The sequence below is a fragment of the Narcine bancroftii genome, chromosome 12 (genome assembly GCF_036971445.1).
Source record: "Narcine bancroftii isolate sNarBan1 chromosome 12, sNarBan1.hap1, whole genome shotgun sequence".
In the NCBI taxonomy this organism is placed as follows: domain Eukaryota; kingdom Metazoa; phylum Chordata; class Chondrichthyes; order Torpediniformes; family Narcinidae; genus Narcine; species Narcine bancroftii.
The window spans coordinates 12,951,295-12,971,946 of NC_091480.1; the positions used below are offsets into that span (position 1 = coordinate 12,951,295).

The 20,652-nt window shown below is 48.9% G+C and overlaps 1 protein-coding gene and 1 long non-coding RNA gene across 2 annotated transcripts in view; one reads left to right on the plus strand and one right to left on the minus strand.

The window, feature by feature from the left end:
• LOC138747116 (cytoplasmic phosphatidylinositol transfer protein 1-like) overlaps positions 1 to 20,652 on the minus strand; it is a 185,449-nt gene that overhangs the window by 133,528 nt on the left and 31,269 nt on the right. The window lies entirely within an intron of this gene.
• LOC138747117 (uncharacterized) overlaps positions 4,825 to 20,652 on the plus strand; it is a 38,588-nt gene continuing 22,760 nt past the window's right edge. The window contains exon 1 of the long non-coding RNA XR_011347315.1: positions 4,825 to 5,080. This is a non-coding gene — a long non-coding RNA (uncharacterized lncRNA). The remainder of the gene's footprint in view (positions 5,081 to 20,652) is intronic.

Below are 20,652 nucleotides of genomic sequence, written 5' to 3' on the forward strand. Positions count from 1 at the left end.
ATTTTAAGGTGCGTTTTGTGACCAGAAGCCCAAAATCCATAAAATCCACCCCGAAGCAATCAGGAAGCAAAATCTTCATTGTCTGTTGTTACCAGCATTTTTTTATAACATGGATTATTTCCTTGTTAAACCCATTTCATGCAAATGAATAAGCCCATTAAACAATGTGATGCTGAGATGGGTTGTCCTTGTTGAAAGAGCAGCCAGCAGTTTTGGAGAGGCGAAATATGGATACAGGTTTGGGCAGAATTTGGCATTTAAAAGGTCTTAGGAGGTAGCAAGATCAGGGGGAGGTTACACAAACAGAGAAAGGGAGGAGCACATGAGGGGAGATTAATTTTATGTATTAATCAGTGATTTGATGTGCATGGTCTGAACTATTGTTGGATTTGCTTCCTTTCCACTAATGTAACTGCCCTAAATCATGCTTTTGTCATTAGAACCTGCTATGAATAAGTCTGTCTGAACACAGTGGATGGTCCTCATAACTGTAGCTTCCTGATCCTCCCATCGCTGGTCTTAGGTACAAAACAGGCTATGTCAAATGAGGGTGACACATCCCAATTATACCTGGCATAAGCCACAAGGCAATAGATTTCCCCTCAGTTATAACCTGGCCGAGCTTCGCAAAGACGTGCAAACGCTTCTGACAGGTCCTGTTCGTCGAATGGATTTGACTGGTTGACATTGACAACCTTTGAACCTGGCTCAAAAGGCTGGTGAAAGGCTCTGGGAAACAGTAACAGGCTATCAAAGGGGCAGAAAGCTTGACATCTGTTTTAAACACTGACAGCTGGTGTGCCTGTGTCCCACCATGAATCAGCAGGTGCCGAAAATGTCCGTAGGCCTTTTAACAACATACTGAAGTCGAGCTCACTCATACGGAGTCATTCAAAACATAACTTCCAGATGTCAACCACGTTTTCAGTTACTATTATTCAGTAAGGTCTTCTCAAGGATAATTGGACCTTATAGCAACATAACTGATGCATGAATCCTTTAGGAACCCATATTTTTGGTGATGGTGTTGGAGGTCAATGACAGGGGATATATTAGTGCTAGTTAACAAGACGGACGATCTTCATTCTCTCTGCCATTTTACACTGTATTTGCACACTGCAAACTCGTTGTGACTCTACACTGAACAAATATTCAATAATATACACCAGAAGTCAAAGTTTATTGGGACCGAGAAAGAATCTTTCCATTGTTCCTTTGAATCAAAAATTTAGCTCGTCCTCCACAGCACTCTGATAGAGCACCTTAAGTGTTACTGTATTGTCCATGGATCTCCATGGGGCCATAATCGCTCAAACAGCTGGCACCCAGCCAAAGACGACATTGCGGACTCCCCAAAACCACGATCAAAAATAGGATCCCATAATGAATAAGGGAGAGAGAGAGAGAGAGGAGAAATAAAGGAATGAGGAAAAATGAAGATAGAGGACAGAAAGAATGAGGAAGCTAGAGGAAAGAGAATGAGGAAATAAGAATGTTAAAGGGCGAGAGGCTGAGAGAAAAAAGGCCAGGGTAGGAAAAAGAAAAAGTGAACAAAGGGAAGGAAAAAAGAGAGAAGTGAATGGGAGAGGGAAGGAGATGAGAGGAAGTGATAGAAAGAGAAAGGAGAGAGAAACTGCTTCTGAGAGCAATAACAATCAGCTGAAGAGCTGGGAAATCATCTCATGGGACCCACAGGAATTTTCCAGCAAAGTGAATGTGTCTGGGGTTCTAACCACAGCCGACACTTGGAAATCTCACAGCCTGCCTCAGAAATTCCAAGTTTCCACTGAGTGGAGTGTTTGACAGCTCTTAAGCAAGAGATCTGGGACATTACCAGATGTCCATTCAAGGTAACGTTACACCAATGGTAAAAATGCGTGAAAATAAAAGCTTTAGACGAGAGGTTCTGGAAGATTCACAGGGATGGTGGAGGTTCCAGGGAACTGACGGGTTAAGGCTACAGAGGGATACTTTGAATATCCCCAAGAGAACCAGGATCACTCCAAACTCAGTGACCGAGCTGCATCACGGTCTGGTATGAGGACACCAATACACAGAAGGTAAAGCCCTGCAAAAGGTAGCGGACACAGCCCAGGACACCACCGGCAAAACGATCCCCACCATCGACAACATCTACAGGGAACGCTGCCATCGGAGAACCAGCAGTGATTATCAAGGATCCACATCACACAGTACACGCTCTAATCTCACTGCTACCATCGGGGAAGAGATCTAGGTGCCCCACAAGGCTCGCACCACCAGGCTCAGGAACAGCTGCTACCCCTCCACTTTCAGACTCCTCAACAACGAATTCAATTAAGGACTTTTTTGCACTTTATTGATTTTTTTTTCTCACCTTTCTGTATTGCACAGTTCGTTGTTTACTTTTCTTTACATGTGTACATTGTGCACAGTTTTTTTTGCACGATCAATAAGTAGTAATTCTGCCTTGCTCAATGGAAAAAGGAATCGCAGGGTTGTATGTGACATCATGCATGTAGTCTGACAATAAATCTGAGCTGCAGTATGTAAACCACACTTGTACTTGCATGCTCTAACAGACTGCAATTCACTGCAACAAATAACAGAATGGGCCTTAACACTCACTCCCCGCAAGTCAAAGGTTCCCTCCCAATCTGCTCTTGCTGTGCACCACCATCCATCAGGCTAACTGAGCCACCCTGGAAAACATGGGCTGCTTCCCACAATACATCACAGGGAAAGGCTGCTGAGGTTCACCATCACCTTCATTGCATCAGCACAGCCTATGTATGGTCAATTGAGGAAACAAAGGTTTGAAAACCAAGACCTCTCACCTGACTCAGAGCTGCTCAGTGGTGACATGCTCCTGAGACCTGAACTACCTACTTCCTGGATATTAAAATGCTGATCTGCAAAATCCACTGGAAGGATCACTGAACCAACATCAGTGTCATCTCCCAAGCCAACATTCCCAGCGCTGAGGCCAAGTTACCCCAAGTCTTCACCGTTGAGCGGGTCACCCTGCTTACATGCCCCATGCCACACAGCAGAATAGTCATTCTCAACCTTTATTTTGGCTGCAGCCCCCTTCAAACTCTGCTCAAATTACGGGCCCCTTTCCCTGTGAAGCAGTCACATTTTCTTCCAACTACATAAAAAGGAAAACATTTTTTTTTAAATTATGATTTCAGTCAGTCCACAGTTCCATGTGCTGTGGCCTCCATTTGGGGGGGGGGGGGAGGTGGGGGTGGGGGAGGGCATTGAGAATGGATGCTTTAGAAGGTAAAACTTGATTCAAAATTTCATCAGGGAACCAGCACATCAAGGCAACCATGAAGGAGGAGAACAAATGGCTTCTCTTTTTACGAAGTCTGAGGAGATTTGGCACGTCAGCAAACACTTTATCACAAGTAGAGTGGAACATATACTGACTGGTTTTATTTGGCCGGCTCTGGATGTTTAAGTGCCCAGTAAAACAGAAGAAATTGGCAAACCAAGCCAAGTCCATCCCAGGCACCGATGTTCCATCCTTTCGAAACATCTACACGAGGTGTTGCCTCATCAAGAAAGCAGCCCAAGGTGACATTGCAGTGCAGCAGTGTTTAAGGGCAGTGAATGGGACCGGGGTTCAAATCCCCCACTGCCGGTAAAGAGTTTGTACCTTCTCCCCATGTCTGCATGGGTTTCCTCCCACCCTTCAAAACATATGGGGGTTGTTGGTCAATTGGGTGGCACAGGATCGTTGGGCTGGAAGAGCTTTGCGTCTAAATAAATCAGTGGTTCTCAACCTTTTTATTTCCACTCACATCCCACTTTCAGTCATCCCTAAGCTTTAAGTGCTCTGTGATTCGTAAGGGATTGTTTAAGGTGGGATGTGAGTGGGAAGGGATTGTTGAGAATCCCTGTTCTAGACCCAAATATTTTGCTTGAGAAAATAGTCATTGATCCATTTCCTTTGGGCTTCTGAAACCGTGCACATGAGTCCATTAGGTATGATTGAAACAGTGGTTTTCAAACTTTTTCTTTCCACCCACATCCCACCTTAAGCAATCCCTTACTAATCACAGAGCACCGATGGCATAGGGAATACTTAAAGTGGAATGTGGTGGAAACAAAAAGGTTGAGAACCACAGGTCTAAATTAAATGAAACATTATAAAGAATCCCCATCACCCTGGACATAATTGCCTTTCACTGCTACTTTAAACAGAAAGTACAGAAGACTGTGAAGTCCTGCACTTCTAGAATCAAAAACAGTTTCTTTCCAACACACATTGGGCTCTTGACTCTTTCGAACTACCCTAACTGGAAACCACAGTGGAACAACCAAAAGATCTGTCTACACTATTGAAATATTCACTTTTCTTTGCAATAACAGCAACCGTGAACATTTATTTATTCTTCAACATTTATTATTCCTTTACCGGTCTGAAAACGGAAGTAATCGTAATATCAAAGAAACCTGATATTCCAAATTGTAGGATCGTATTAGGAAATGAAATCCTGAACCAAGTTCACAACTTCGAGTACCTTGGATCATGGGGAACATCTGATGGCAAATATGAAATAGACATCAAAACAAGACGAGCATTTACAGAAATGAGAAACATCCCTAACGAACAAGAAAATAGCAATTGGCGTCCGCCTTCGAACTCTCAGCTGCTACATTCTTCCTACATTGATATCTGGCTGCGAGTCATGGACCATCACAAATGCAAAGGAATAAAGAATCCATGCAGCAGGGATGTGGTTTCTCAGCAGAACGCCGTGCATATCGTATAAGGGCAGGATAACAAATGAAGCAGATTTACAAAGAACAAAACCCAAACGGGCATTACTTAAAAGAATCAGAAAACAGCGATCAAAATTCTTTGGACACTTCCTGCGAAGAGATACATCAGAACATTTAGTTACAGCTGGAATGCTGGAAGGAAAAAAACAGAGCCAGGCAGAGAATGAAAATGATAGATGGATTAACATCGTGGTTCGAAACAGGGGAGGCAGCAATTCAGAGGGTCAGAGACCGAGATGGATGGAGAGACACGATCATCCACGCCCAACAGCAAGGCACCTGAACAAACATCTTACAGCGTGTCATGGTAATTTAATTTTTTTTAACTATTGTTGTTGCCATATCTGTCTGGCTGCCACGAGTAAGAATTCCCAGATTAAAGAATGAAAGATTCAATGTAAAATCCAATATCTCCACAGTTTCAAGGGAATTCTTGGGGAAAGGCCACTCAAAGTGGAGAAGCATTCCCAATGCCACAGAGAACCTGGTTGTCCATGCATTGGAAGCACACTTAGGTCCCGTCCCGTAGGATGGAAGAACCACACTACCTCCCCAACTATCCACTCACCTCTTTTTATATATACATACAAATTTTATTTAAACTACAACATTAAACACAAAACACACATTCAACTACAACTAAAACTAAAAACTACCATAACATGGCAACAAAACCATGAGAAGCAGTAATTTCAATCACCTCTCTATTACACATCAAATTAAAACATGATTTTCATCATCACACACAATCTCCTGGGGGGACCACCGTTGCTTGAACTCGGCCACTGTCCCCTCGGCCACCACGTGTTCCCACTCCAACACCGCACAGGCCCGGACGTAACCCCGAAAGACGGGCAAGCAGTCAGCTCTCCCCACCCCTCGACCGCCCGTCAGTTCGACCCGTGAATGCCCAGTTTCACCACAAGGAGATTGTCTTGGGTAAACTTGTACCTCTCACTTTGTTCGTTTTAGATTGGTCAGTGTTTGAGCTATCGAAAGAAAACAGAGACACATGCCGAGAGCACCACTGTTTATACAAATCTTTATTACTAAATCTAAAGCTGATTTCAAACTACAATATGCAAGCCCTTCCCAATTATACTTATCAACGCCTGGACTGGTCCCAAATGCCGAAGCAAGGCAACGACCGCACACTTGTAGTTGGTTGTCTGGGCCCCAGTAGCAGCTTCTCCACCTCCCCCGACCGGGACGTTGATTGGAGTCTAGAAGTTCTTCTTCTTGCTGAGAGATGTTTCCACCCCTCAGAGAGTCTCAAACTTCAGCAGTGGGACCATGGCTTATATTACCCAAAATCTGTTTACTCATAGCCCATCACCTTGAATAAATGGTTTACTTATCTTCAAGGTCTCCTGACAGTCTGCGACCAACAAAAGACAACTGCATCTCTGGGCCTCATGGTGTAAATTAGATTGTGTCTTCTGATTCATATGCATCTCTGGGCCCCATGGTGGAATTTAGATAATGCATACATTATTCTCAAAGTAGGTTACTGATACTCAGCCTTGCATAAGCAAAAGCATGGTTTAAATCCTCCATTACAGAGATCCACTAAATGCTCAGCCCCCTTCCGCAATCCACCCACCTCTCTGCTGCATCGTCCCATCTGTGAAAGCTCCCTGGTTCTTACACTGGCTTCATGAGCCCACAAACAAGAGTGGAAGCAAATCCCAAGGGACTGCCAGTCAGTAAGGAGGCAACTAGTGAAATCACTGTTGCCAGAGAAGCCACAAACCGTCTACAATGCCAAGATAGTTGAAGCTCTAAAGCAGACAGGCCCTGGTAACTGGAGTGCCCGGCTGTGCCTGTACTGTTGCACCAAGTTATTGGCAAGCCATCTACCACACAAGCTCTCTGGGCAAATAATGTGAAGATCAAGTTGACATTAAGGACTGGTTGGGGAGTTGAAGTCTAGGCAGGAACGAGATCTGCACATTAAATATTAAAAGCCAATTCTCAATTACACTTAATTTTAGAAATAATGCACACTTATATAACTTTCTTCGTGGCTTTAGGACATCCCAAATTGATTTTCCAGCCTTGAAGCGTTGTTGCCTAGAAACCCAAGCCCAGGGTTCTGTACCTGACTTCAGTGCAATGAATGAGGCAACTGCATAGCGTGTTCAGTGAGAGGAACTTGTAGATTAGTCTTGTCATAGCATATGAACTGCAAACTTGAAGGTCTTGTTCAGTAATTCTGAATTACTACAAGCACAGCACCTGCAGGCTTTCTTGCTTCACTCCCATGACTGTGTGGGTTTCCTCCGGGTGCTCCAGTTTCCTTCCATGTTCCAAAGACGTGCAGGGTTAATAGGTAAATTGGTCACATGGCGGCATTCGCTCGTTGGACAGGAAGGGCTGTGATGGTGTTGCATCTTTCTAAAAATTAACAACCACACCCTGGGTAGGCTAAGGGAAAAGAATAATCTGTCACTCTTGGCAATGCAATAAACAAGGTTTCTTGCAATGCTGATGGAGTGCTAAATATTATTCCAGACTTGCAGGCATCTCTGCTGCTTTTTAATGCCCTGAGATCCGTTGTATCTGGGGTGTGGGTTTAACCACTCACCTCCAGCGTTACAGCACTCACTCAGCCACTCAGTGAAGTGTACGCCTAGATTTCAGTGAACAGATCTCTGAGAGGAAGCCACAGTTTCTGAATCAAGAGGCACTGAGCCCTGGCTGAAACACGAAGCGAGCTTTTTAAACAAACTACACAAATCAACTGGCTTGGCTTTTTTTTTTGACGTGAAAACCTCTCTCAGGAAATGAACAGCCTCCGCATTTTTACCTTTTACATTTAGCCACCCACTGAAAATTTGTTTGACAGCACTACAGCTGAGGTTGCTTTACTCTCAACTAACTTACTGTCCATTAGAGAATGCCACCTTGACTATTATTAATTTGCATTTTGAAAGAAATGACTTCCCATTTTCCAGGAATCAGCAAACCCTTCTCTGTCTGCAGGAATTATCGATTATTTAATTCAATGACTGAATTCTGCTCATTTTGTTTCTCTGAAACCCAAGGCCTGGTTGTTATTTGTGGTAAATTTGCTTGAGCATTACTGAACGGGCCCTCCAAGTCTACTCTCATAAAACCTGACCATCCATCAAGGAACAACCAAATATCAGTGGCAAAGAAAATGTTGGAATCTTGGGTGAAAAATGTCAAGTCAAAACATCCTCGAGAAGAATCGCAGAATTGAAGAAGCAGCGAGATGATGTGAAAAATCAATGGAATTTCTTGAAGTAGAGCAGATAAGAGTGAACCGGTTTGTTTAAATTTCCAGAAGGTGCTTCCGAAGGGCCCAGACAAATTGATCGACAAGGTTGGAGCACGTGGAATTGAGGATGATTTGGGCTGAGGCAGAAAGGAAAAAAGTAATGATTTTTCCCAGGTTGTGACCAGCGGGATGAAACTCAGGACCCAGCTGTTCCCAATCACCAATAACAACCCGGCTGCAGACACCCAAGAAAGATCAGCCTTCATTGCCACATGTTCCAAAAATCGTCATTTGCGGCAGCATGACGGTGCAAATATTGCTTAAAAAATTACATTCCAAAATAAATGAATAGTGCAAAAAAAAAGGAGAAAATAAGGAAGTGCCTTTGCTTCATTGCACACTCAGGAATCTGACGGCAGCGGGGAAGAAGCTATCCTTGTGCCACTGGGTGTTCATCTCCAGGATCCTGCACCTCCATCCTGATGGTAGCAGAGTAGCCATGGCCTGGGTAGCGGGGGTCCTTGAGGATAGAGACTGCTTTCCTAAGACACCGATGGTCTTGATGTAGTGGAGACTCATGCCCATGATGGTGCTGGCAGAGGTCATGACTCTGTTATATTTTCCTGCCCTGTCCGTGAGCACCTCCCTACCAGACAGTGACGGAACCAGTCAGAATGTTCTGCACGGTCCACCTGTAGAAGTTTTCTAGCATCTTCGGTGACTGTGCCGAATCTCCTCAAAGCTTCTCACAAAGCTGGTGAGCTTGTGCTTTCTGCATTTACCGACATACTGATGATGAAGGTGGGATTGTGTGCTGTGAGGAGGAAATAGAGAGGATTGAAGGTTGCAGGGACAAGTGAAGTGAGTGGGAAAATGGAAATATTTGAGGTCATCCATTTGGATGCACAAAAGAAAACAAGAAAAGTTTTCAACAGAGACAGACATGAGAAACTTGCTGTCCAGAGGACCTGGGTGTCTTTGTATACTGGTCACTGAAAATTGACAGGCAGATAGAACAAACAGTTGACACAAGTCAAGCCACTGCCTCACAGTGGCAGAGACCCGAGTTCAGCCCTGACCCATCGTCCATTTTGCCCCTCAAAGTTAATGGCTACCTCCAGTTTCAGCAGAAGGAACATGAACTGCACTGCTAGCCATTCTGCCTTGTGGTCAGAAGCCTCTTGTTGCACACGGCACAGAAATAACAATGTTCTCACCGTGTTGTGTAACAGGAGGTCAGCAGCTGTACCCTCGCCCCTGAGCCAGAAGTCCACAACATCTCCACTTCATAATCTCGGCCAAAAATTCAGCAGGGCGCTATGTATTGGCACCATAGAGGTATGGTGAGATAGAACGTGGAAAATGGCCAGTCAGCCATCTGAATCGGAACCTCCCATCAAATCACCCACTTACACCAATCTGCCGTCATTAATCCAATGTGTTATTCTTCCCACTCATCCAGAAGAAACCCAGAGAGTCATGGAGAGAGTGTGCAAATTTACATGAAGCACATATTTATTGTCTATTCAAATAATAAGACCTGATTGGAAGGAAATCCCCCCACGCCCCCAAACCATCCTAATGTGTACATTCTAGGCATTGATGGTCATTTTGGAACAAAAGAACATTTCGCCCTTTAAGCCTGTTCTATCATACTCTAACCAAGTTGACTCTTCTCTGGTAAGCTCTGTTTCTTGAGCTCTGCAGTTAGTACCACTAAACTTACTTGCTAATTCCTCCAGTACACAGGGAGAGCAGCGGCGGCCCCGGTCCGGGCTGAGGGTAGGCGGCGGCGGCCCCAATCCGGGCAGGAGCAAGGGGGAGGCGGCGGCCCCGGCCTCGGTCGAGTGAGGCAGGTGGAGGCCCCGATCCAGGCAGAGAGTGGGAGGCGGCGGCCCCAGTCCGGGCACAGGGAGAGAGGCGGCGGCCCCAGTCCGGGCACAGGGAGAGCGGCGGCGGCCCCAGTCCGGGCACAGGGAGAGCGGCGGCGGCCCCAGTCCGGGCACAGGGAGAGCAGCGGCGGCCCCAGTCCGGGCACAGGGAGAGCAGCGGCGGCCCCGGCCCCGGTCCCGGTCCGGGCACAGGGAGAGCAGCGGCGGCCCCGGCCCCGGTCCGGGCACAGGGAGAGCAGCGGCGGCTCCGGCCCCGGTCTGGGCGAAGGGTAGGCGGCTGCGGCCCCGATCCGGGCAGGAGCAAGGGGGAGACGGCGGCCCCGATCCGGGCAGGAGCAAGGGGGAGACGGCGGCCCCGATCCGGGCAGGAGCAAGGGGGAGACGGCGGCCCCGATCCGGGCAGGAGCAAGGGGGAGACGGCGGCCCCGATCCGGGCAGGAGCAAGGGGGAGACGGCGGCCCCGATCCGGGCAGGAGCAAGGGGGAGACGGCGGCCCCGGCCTCGGTCGAGTGAGGCAGGCGGAGGCCCCGGTCCGGGCAGAGAGTGGGAGGAGGCAGCGGCCCAAGTCCGGGCACAGGGAGAGCTGCGGCGGCCTCGGCCCCGGTCCGGGCAGTATGGACCGACCTAGGAGGAGAGGCAGACCCCTCCAGCCCGGGTAAGAAACCTGCATAGGAGAAGGCCACTCCGATATAAAACCTATGACCCAAGGACCTCGCTGCCACGTCCCAGCTTGCTTGGCCACGGCACACGAACCATGGGTGTAAAGGGTGTAAAGGGTGTAAAGGGTGTAAAGGGTGTAAAGGGTGTAAAGGGTGTAAAGGGTGTAAAGGGTGTAAAGGGTGTAAAGGGTGTAAAGGGTGTAAAGGGTGTAAAGGGTGTAAAGGGTGTAAAGGGTGGGGCCAGTACTGCGCACACTGCACTCCACCTAAAAGTTCCTTTGCGCAGGCCCGAGGACAGGTCCACGTCCTCCCCCTCCACGTCCTCCCCCTCCACGTCCTCCCCCTCCACGTCCTCCCCCTCCACGTCCTCCCCCTCCACGTCCTCCCCCTCCACGTCCTCCCCCTCCACGTCCTCCCCCTCCACGTCCTCCCCCTCCACGTCCTCCCCCTCCACGTCCTCCCCCTCCACGTCCTCCCCCTCCACGTCCTCCCCCTCCACGTCCTCCCCCTCCACGTCCTCCCCCTCCACGTCCTCCCCCTCCACGTCCTCCCCCTCCACGTCCTCCCCCTCCACGTCCTCCCCCTCCACGTCCTCCCCCTCCACGTCCTCCCCCTCCACGTCCTCCCCCTCCACGTCCTCCCCCTCCACGTCCTCCCCCTCCACGTCCTCCCCCTCCACGTCCTCCCCCTCCACGTCCTCCCCCTCCACGTCCTCCCCCTCCACGTCCTCCCCCTCCACGTCCTCCCCCTCCACGTCCTCCCCCTCCACGTCCTCCCCCTCCACGTCCTCCCCCTCCACGTCCTCCCCCTCCACGTCCTCCCCCTCCACGTCCTCCCCCTCCACGTCCTCCCCCTCCACGTCCTCCCCCTCCACGTCCTCCCCCTCCACGTCCTCCCCCTCCACGTCCTCCCCCTCCACGTCCTCCCCCTCCACGTCCTCCCCCTCCACGTCCTCCCCCTCCACGTCCTCCCCCTCCACGTCCTCCCCCTCCACGTCCTCCCCCTCCACGTCCTCCCCCTCCACGTCCTCCCCCTCCACGTCCTCCCCCTCCACGTCCTCCCCCTCCACGTCCTCCCCCTCCACGTCCTCCCCCTCCACGTCCTCCCCCTCCACGTCCTCCCCCTCCACGTCCTCCCCCTCCACGTCCTCCCCCTCCACGTCCTCCCCTCCACGTCCTCCCCCTCCACGTCCTCCCCCTCCACGTCCTCCCCCTCCACGTCCTCCCCCTCCACGTCCTCCCCCTCCACGTCCTCCCCCTCCACGTCCTCCCCCTCCACGTCCTCCCCCTCCACGTCCTCCCCCTCCACGTCCTCCCCCTCCACGTCCTCCCCCTCCACGTCCTCCCCCTCCACGTCCTCCCCCTCCACGTCCTCCCCCTCCACGTCCTCCCCCTCCACGTCCTCCCCCTCCACGTCCTCCCCCTCCACGTCCTCCCCCTCCACGTCCTCCCCCTCCACGTCCTCCCCCTCCACGTCCTCCCCCTCCACGTCCTCCCCCTCCACGTCCTCCCCCTCCACGTCCTCCCCCTCCACGTCCTCCCCCTCCACGTCCTCCCCCTCCACGTCCTCCCCCTCCACGTCCTCCCCCTCCACGTCCTCCCCCTCCACGTCCTCCCCCTCCACGTCCTCCCCCTCCACGTCCTCCCCCTCCACGTCCTCCCCCTCCACGTCCTCCCCCTCCACGTCCTCCCCCTCCACGTCCTCCCCCTCCACGTCCTCCCCCTCCACGTCCTCCCCCTCCACGTCCTCCCCCTCCACGTCCTCCCCCTCCACGTCCTCCCCCTCCACGTCCTCCCCCTCCACGTCCTCCCCCTCCACGTCCTCCCCCTCCACGTCCTCCCCCTCCACGTCCTCCCCCTCCACGTCCTCCCCCTCAAAAGATGCTCACAAACTCAAGCTAGCATGCTGGAACATCAGAACCATGCTAGACAAGGCTGACAGCCACCGACCTGAACGTCGGTCTGCCCTCATTGCACATGAACTCCTCAGACTTGACATCGACATAGCCGCTCTCAGTGAAGTCCGCCTGGCAGATGTAGGCAGAATCCAAGAACGCGGCGCGGGCTACACACTCTACTGGTCTGGCAAGCCTTCGGATGAACGACGCCTATCTGGTGTAGGCTTCATGGTCAAGAACTCCATTGCCTCCAAACTCGAAAACCTCCCGACAGGCCACTTGGACCGGATCACGTCCATGCAACTCCTCCTTCAAAACAAGCGTCACATCACCCTCATCAGTGTCTATGCTCCAACCCTCCAGGCGGAACCAGCAGAAAAGGAGAAGTTCTACACTGTCCTGCGCAACCTCATCCAACGCACCCCTACAGCCGACAAGGTTGTCATCCTTGGCGACTTCAACGCTCGCGTCGGCAAAGACTCAGAAACCTGCCAGGAATCCTGGGCAAGCATGGCGTCGGCAAGTGCAACGACAATGGGCGCCTCCTGTTGGAGCTCTGCGCAGAACAGCGGCTTGTCATTACAAACACCCTTTTTCAGCAGAGGGACAGCCTTAAGACCACCTGGATGCATCCCCGATCCAAACACTGGCACCTCCTGAACTACATCCTGGTGCGAGAAAGAGACAAACGAGATGTGCTCCACACCAGGGTCATGCCAAGCGCGGAATGCCACACTGACCACCGGCTGGTTCGCTGCAAGCTCAACCTTCACTTCAAGCCAAAGCCCAGGAACAGTAAAGCCCCCAGAAAGAGGTTCAATGTTGGAAACCTGCAGTCAGACGAAGCGAGAGGAAACTTCCAGGCAAACCTCAAAGCAAAGCTCGACGATGCAATCCGCCTCACAGACCCGTCCCCTGAAACCCTCTGGGATCAGTTGAAGACTACCATACTGCAATCCACTGAAGAGGTACTGGGCTTCTCCTCCAGGAAAAACAAGGACTGGTTCGATGAAAACAGCCAGGAAATCCAGGAGCTGCTGGCAAAGAAGAGAGCTGCCCACCAGGCTCACCTTACAAAGCCGTCCTGTCCAGAGAAGAAACAAGCCTTCCGTCGCGCATGCAGCCATCTTCAGCGCAAACTCCGGGAGATCCAAAATGAGTGGTGGACTAGCCTCGCCAAACGAACCCAGCTCAGCGCGGACATTGGCGACTTCAGGGGTTTCTACGAGGCTCTAAAGGCTGTGTACGGCCCCTCACCCCAAGTCCAAAGCCCGCTGCGCAGCTCAGACGGCAAAGTCCTCCTCAGCGACAAGATCTCCATCCTCAACCGATGGTCAGAACACTTCCAATCTCTTTTCAGTGCCAACCGTTCAGTCCAAGATTCCGCCCTGCTCCAGCTCCCTCAACAGCCCCTAAGGCTAGAGCTGGATGAGGTCCTCACCCAGGATGAGACATATAAGGCAATCGAACAACTGAAAAGTGGCAAAGCAGCAGGTATGGATGGAATCCCCCCAGAGGTCTGGAAGGCTGGCGGAAAAACTCTGCATGCCAAACTGCATGAGTTTTTCAAGCTTTGTTGGGACCAAGGAAAACTGCCTCAGGACCTTCATGATGCCACCATCATCACCCTGTACAAAAAAAAAGGCGAGAAATCAGACTGCTCAAACTACAGGGGAATCACGCTGCTCTCCATTGCAGGCAAAATCTTCGCTAGGATTCTCCTAAATAGAATAATACCTAGTGTCGCCAAGAATATTCTCCCAGAATCACAGTGCGGCTTTCGCGCAAACAGAGGAACTACTGACATGGTCTTTGCCCTCAGACAGCTCCAAGAAAAGTGCAGAGAGCAAAACAAAGGACTCTACATCACCTTTGTTGACCTCACCAAAGCCTTCGACACCGTGAGCAGGAAAGGGCTTTGGCAAATACTAGAGCGCATCGGAAGCCCCCCAAAGTTCCTCAACATGATTATCCAACTGCACGAAAACCAACAAGGTCGGGTCAGATACAGCAATGAGCTCTCTGAACCCTTCTCCATTAACAATGGCGTGAAGCAAGGCTGCGTTCTCGCACCAACCCTCTTTTCAATCTTCTTCAGCATGATGCTGAAACAAGCCATGAAAGACCTCAACAATGAAGACGCTGTTTACATCCGGTATCGCACTGCAAGCTCACACCAAGACACAAGAGAAACTTGTGCGTGAACTACTCTTTGCAGACGATGCCGCTTTAGTTGCCAATTCAGAGCCAGCTCTTCAGCGCTTGTCGTCCTGTTTTGCGGAAACTGCCAAAATGTTTGGCCTGGAAGTCAGCCTGAAGAAAACTGAGGTCCTCCATCAGCCAGCTCCCCACCATGACTACCAGCCCCCCCCCACATCTCCATCGGGCACACAAAACTCAAAACGGTCAACCAGTTTACCTATCTCGGCTGCACCATTTCATCAGATGCAAGGATCGACAATGAGATAGACAACAGACTCGCCAAGGCAAATAGCGCCTTTGGAAGACTACACAAAAGAGTCTGGAAAAACAACCAACTGAAAAACCTCACAAAGATAAGCGTATACAGAGCCGTTGTCATACCCACACTCCTGTTCGGCTCCGAATCATGGGTCCTCTACCGGCATCACCTACGGCTCCTAGAACGCTTCCACCAGTGTTGTCTCCGCTCCATCCTCAACATTCATTGGAGCGCTTTCATCCCTAACGTCGAAGTACTCGAGATGGCAGAGGTCGACAGCATCGAGTCCACGCTGCTGAAGATCTAGCAGCGCTGGGTGGGTCACGTCTCCAGAATGGAGGACCATCGCCTTCCCAAGATCGTGTTATATGGCGAGCTCTCCATTGGCCACCGTGACAGAGGTGCACCAAAGAAGAGGTACAAGGACTGCCTAAAGAAATCTCTTGGTGCCTGCCCCATTGACCACCGCCAGTGGGCTGATATCGCCTCAAACCGTGCATCTTGGCGCCTCAGTTTGGCGGGCAGCAACCTCTTTTGAAGAAGACCGCAGAGCCCACCTCACTGACAAAAGGCAAAGGAGGAAAAACCCAACACCCAACCAACCAATTTTCCCCTGCAACCGCTGCAACCGTGTCTGCCTGTCCCGCATCGGACTTGTCAGGCACAAACGAGCCTGCAGCTGACGTGGACATTTACCCCCTCCATAAATCTTCGTCCGCGAAGCCAAGCCAAGGAAAAAATCATACTCTAGCTTCATATTTTTGCCAAGACGATAATACCTTCAATTATCAAAATTAATCTCAGATTTAAAAAGGTAGGCGTTTTGCACATGGAACTTGGAGAGAATTCCAAATTTCTACCAGACTTGTAGTGTCTGTTCATTTCCCATCTTCCCTAATCAATGAAGGTAATAAGAGAAAATAGATATTTTTAAAATTTAGACATACAGCAGTAACAGGCCTTTCTTCCACGAATTTGAACAGCGGGAGAAAACTGAAGCACACGGAGGAAACCCACACAGCCAACAAGAGATTGTACCAACTCCTTGCAGAGAATAGTGGATTTGAGCCCAGGTGGGTGGCACTGTGACAGCGTTGCGCTAACCGTGCCGCCCAACACTTTCTCAGTTCACGCTGTGAGAGATGAGTAAAACTGATATAAATATATGAACATGAGGAAACTAATATAGATATTTGGGTAAATGAATAAAGCCAGTATGAACAGGATAAGAAATGGATATTAGAATGTCGGAAGCAGAGTCAGTCTGAGTAAGATAAGAATCTTCTAGACAGAATCTGCAAGTTCACCATATGAATGAGATAAGGAGAGACAATAGATAATAGAATGTAGGAAGTGTAGTCTGAATAAGATAAGGGTCTTCTAGCCCTAGATAGAATTAGCAGATTTTGGTTTGTATATGTAATTAGTAAGCCCTAGACAGTATTAGCAAGTTCTACATATGAAGAGGTTGTAGCCCTGAGAGTTGGGAAGGTGTGAATTAGAACAAAGACAGGGTTGTGAATAGGGACAATGAGAATAATGACATGATGAGACACCGGCAGGATACCCCCTGGTCCTCCAAGTTCACAAGAAACAGCAAGTAGGCAGGCAGGATTACCTAATGCCAAACCTATCCAGGAGGCAGAAGAATGTAAGGGGGAGGGTATTCCTAGACTGAAAGAAACTGTATAAAAGTTGGGTGAGCCCCAGTGTATGTGTGTATTCCCAGGGTAAGGGGAAGCACCCAACTTTGCATTGTTGAATAATAAATGTTCTTTGTTCTCAATTTTTGTCTGGAGCAAATTCTGTGAAGGTACTTCTGTTTCTAACAACGCCATGTTTCGCAAATGCAACCTCTGCTTCCTAATGGTCTCCTTCAAGTTGCTGTTGTTACACTGACTCCACCACTCGGAGGCTCCATCTCCAATCCACCTGGAACATGCAAGAGGCTCTCATTTGCCCACAAGCTTCATAATCTTTAGATGCTGCCAGGACATGTCACCTGGGTTTACTGCCACTCTCTCAGGAACAAGCTGGTCCTTCACACCTGACTGAAGAGGAGAGCCTGTGTTGGACAATGAGGAAACTCAGCCAGCGGATCGTAAGGACACAAACAAAATCATTCTGGCAGCTTGCTGTCATTTAAGGCTGGAAAAAGGCATTGGAACAATTTGTCTCTGTCAAAAACACTTGAAAAACTCTGAAAATAGATATAAATGAATTAGATTCAACCCAGAACTTCACTATAGTAGGAGTGTCTAAAACCAGACAGAATAGATTGAAGGTTAGAGGAAGAAGGTGCAAATTTTTCCCCACACAAAGAGAGTTGGTATCTGAAAATGTGTTGCCAGATAGAGTGGAGGCAGAAACAGTAACAATATTTAAGAGGCATCCGGTCAGGTACATTAATGAGAAAGGCAGAGAGGAACATGGAATTAATGCAGGCAAGTGGGGTTAGTAGGAGCGACAACAACCTCACGCACGATGTCACCAAGACTTCAGGAAAGGAAAACCAGAGGCGTACGATCCAGTGATCACTGGGGGATCAGAGGTGGAGAGGATGAGCAAATTATGTTCTTGGGAGTCACTATCTCGAAGGATCTTTCCTGGACCCAACACATGGATGTCATCGTGAAGAGAGCCCGTCGGGGCCTCTACTCCCTCGTAGGTTCAGTACGATATCAAAAACCTTGGCAGACTTTGACAGATGTGCAGAGGAAAGCATACTAACTAGCGGTATCACCGCCTTGCATGTACACACTAATACCTCTGAACGGAAAGCCCTGCAAAAGGTAGTGGACATAGCCCAGTACATCACAGGCAAAACTCTCGAGAAAATCTACATGGAATGCTGCTGTCAGAGAGCACTGGCAATCATCAAATATCTACACCACCCGGGCTTACACAAGTCGAGGGACTTAGGCACAACAATCCATGAGCGGTGCTGGGCATACTGGTGTCTGGGCAGCAGGACAGCAGTTAATAATGCCAGGTACAGATTGGTGCAATACAATTTCCCGCATCAACTTATCTCATACCACAAAAATCACATAAATCTAAATCAGAAATGTGCTTTAGGTGTGTCGTGGAGTTTGGAACCTTTATCCATTCAACCTGTCAGTTTACAAAGGTGAGATCTTTCTGGGAGGACCTGGGGAACAGTCTGGGGAAAAAAAAATGACAAAGGCAGATTTTCCCACAGGATCTGGAATTCTACCTTCTGGGAAACATTATGGCCGCGATACCAAATTCAGTTTGCGAAGGTCGCCTTGTCGGTAGCCAGGAAGTGTGTAGCGGTCATGTGGAAGTCCGACTCCCAACTAAACATTACATGATGGAATACGGAAATGCAGAGTTGTATTCCCCTGGAGAAAACCACGTACAATTAAAGGAAGAAATTTGTTAGGGTGTGGCAGCTCTCTCTGCAACATATTGGTCCGCAGATATAATTCCACCCCTTCCGATTAAAGGAAATGCAACAATCTATGCCCATAGTGGAATGATCGAGATCAGTGAAGTGGGTTTGGAGCAGATGTTGTGCTCTTGTATTTTGTTCCTTATCTTTTATAGTTTAGGTTTCATTGGGTTTTTCTCAAGTTCCCTTAAGGGTTTGTGACTTTACTGATACTTGGTTCTTTGTATTTAATTTATATAATCATTTCTTTATTGTATTCGGGCATGGGAGGGAGGGGAGAGGGGTGGAGAAAAATAGACTACTGTTTGGATTTGTATGAGTCTTTTGAAATCAAAAATCAAATATTTTTAAAATAGCATCCACACCACCCAGCACACGCTCTGTTCTCGCTGCTGCCATCAGCAAAGAGGTGCAGGTGCCACAAGACCCACCCCACCAGGTTCAGGAACAGCTGCTCCCCCTCCACCATCACATCCCTTGACAACAAACTCAATCAGGGGCTCATTTAAGGACTCTCACTTTGCACATCATTTATTTATTGAATTTTTTTCTATTTCAGTTTGTTTACATTTATTTTTCTCTCTTTTGTGTACAGGAATACCCCGTTTTATGAATATTTGCTTTACAAAAATTCGCTTTTACGAAAGGATTTGAATGGGTTTGCACTTTTACGAAAATAGCCTTCAATAGTAGTGAATGGGTCTTTGCTTTACGCCATTTTGGTTTACGAAAGGTTTCACAGGAACGCTCTAGTGTCGTAAAGCAGGGTATACCTGTACATATCTTTTCCTTGACCTATCATCCATAGGAGGTAAAGATATATTACCAATGTTTTGGGCCTGAGCCCATCTTCAAGGTATAAGCAAAGGACAGGAAGGCATCAGAACAAAGACTGAAGAATAGCCGGGGTTGGTGTCCAGACCAACAAAAGGATATGATAAGAGAAAAAGTGAGAATTGATTTTGGCTCTTTGAAAGCAGAGGGAGAGGGAGAGGGAGAGGGAGGGGAGGGGAGGGGAGGGGAGGGGAGGGGAGGGGAGGGGAGGGGAGGGGAGGGGAGGGGAGGGGGAGAGGGAGAGGGAGAGGGAGAGGGAGAGAGAAAGAGAAAGAGAGGGAGAGAGAAAGAGAGGGAGAGAGAAAGAGAGGGAGAGAGAAAGAGAGGGAGAGAGAAAGAGAGGGAGAGAGAAAGAGAGAGAGGAGAAAGGAGATGGGAAAAAATGGGGAGGGAGTCACAGAAACCAGAAAAGTTGATGTTAATGCCATCCGGTTGGAGGGTACCCAGTCAGAAGATGAGGTGTTGTTCCTCCAATTTGCAGGTGTCTCAGTCTGCCAGTGCATGAGACCATGGACAGACACGTCAGCAAAGAAATGCGATGGGTAATTGAAATGGGTGGCCACTAGGAGATTCATGCTGTTGCAGCAAACAAAGGCTAATTTTGTCAAGTAAAAGTTAATAAAGGCTAATTACTACATTATATATCCTATTCACCTTGCCAGACATTCACCAGAACATACTTGGAGTTAAAACTGGGGTTGGAGGTACGATAGTTCGCAGCGTGTAAGGAAAAGACTTTAAGAAACCCAGCTTCGCAAGCAACAGGAGTTATGCAATGATGGTAAAAATAATCGCCATGTGCCTACTTGTTCATTTGGAAAGAAATCACTGAAACATGATTAAACAGGACAAAACTTCAAGGTCACTTCCCAGAGACCTGGAGGCAGAAGTGAACTTTGATTTCAACTTTGTAAAACTTGACATTACTCAGCAATGCAACCAGCCCTAGCTGTGTAATGTGTGCAGTCACTGACAAACACACTTCTGAGCTGGTCTCTGCCCGAAATGTAATACAGCATTAAATGAATAGAGCTCACAAAATATGTCCATGATTAACCATTCCCACCACCCCCCCCATTTATTGGTTCTTTCAGTCCTGTGCTTTCCCAATGAAAGATCCAAATTTAGCTCATATCAGTTCCTTTCTCGGTAGTGGTTGGAGCATTACAAATAGTTTCCTGGGATCTGAGGGTTTCATTGTTCATTCGTTGAATGGTGGCATGTCTGGTAAAGCCACCATTTGCCTATAATTACACACAGGGCAGTTAAGAGTCAAACTAACCTGGGTGTAGATCTGCAGATGTTAGCCAAACCATGCAAAGATTAACAAACGTCCTTGCACAAGAAGTTAGAGTGACTCGGCATCAAAGGATAGATATGGTCAGTCAATAATTGGGGTCAGTATCCTTTATCAAAGCAACATCTTGAATGGTCATTTATCTCCATGGATTCTGTCTGACCTACTGAGTCCCTTCAT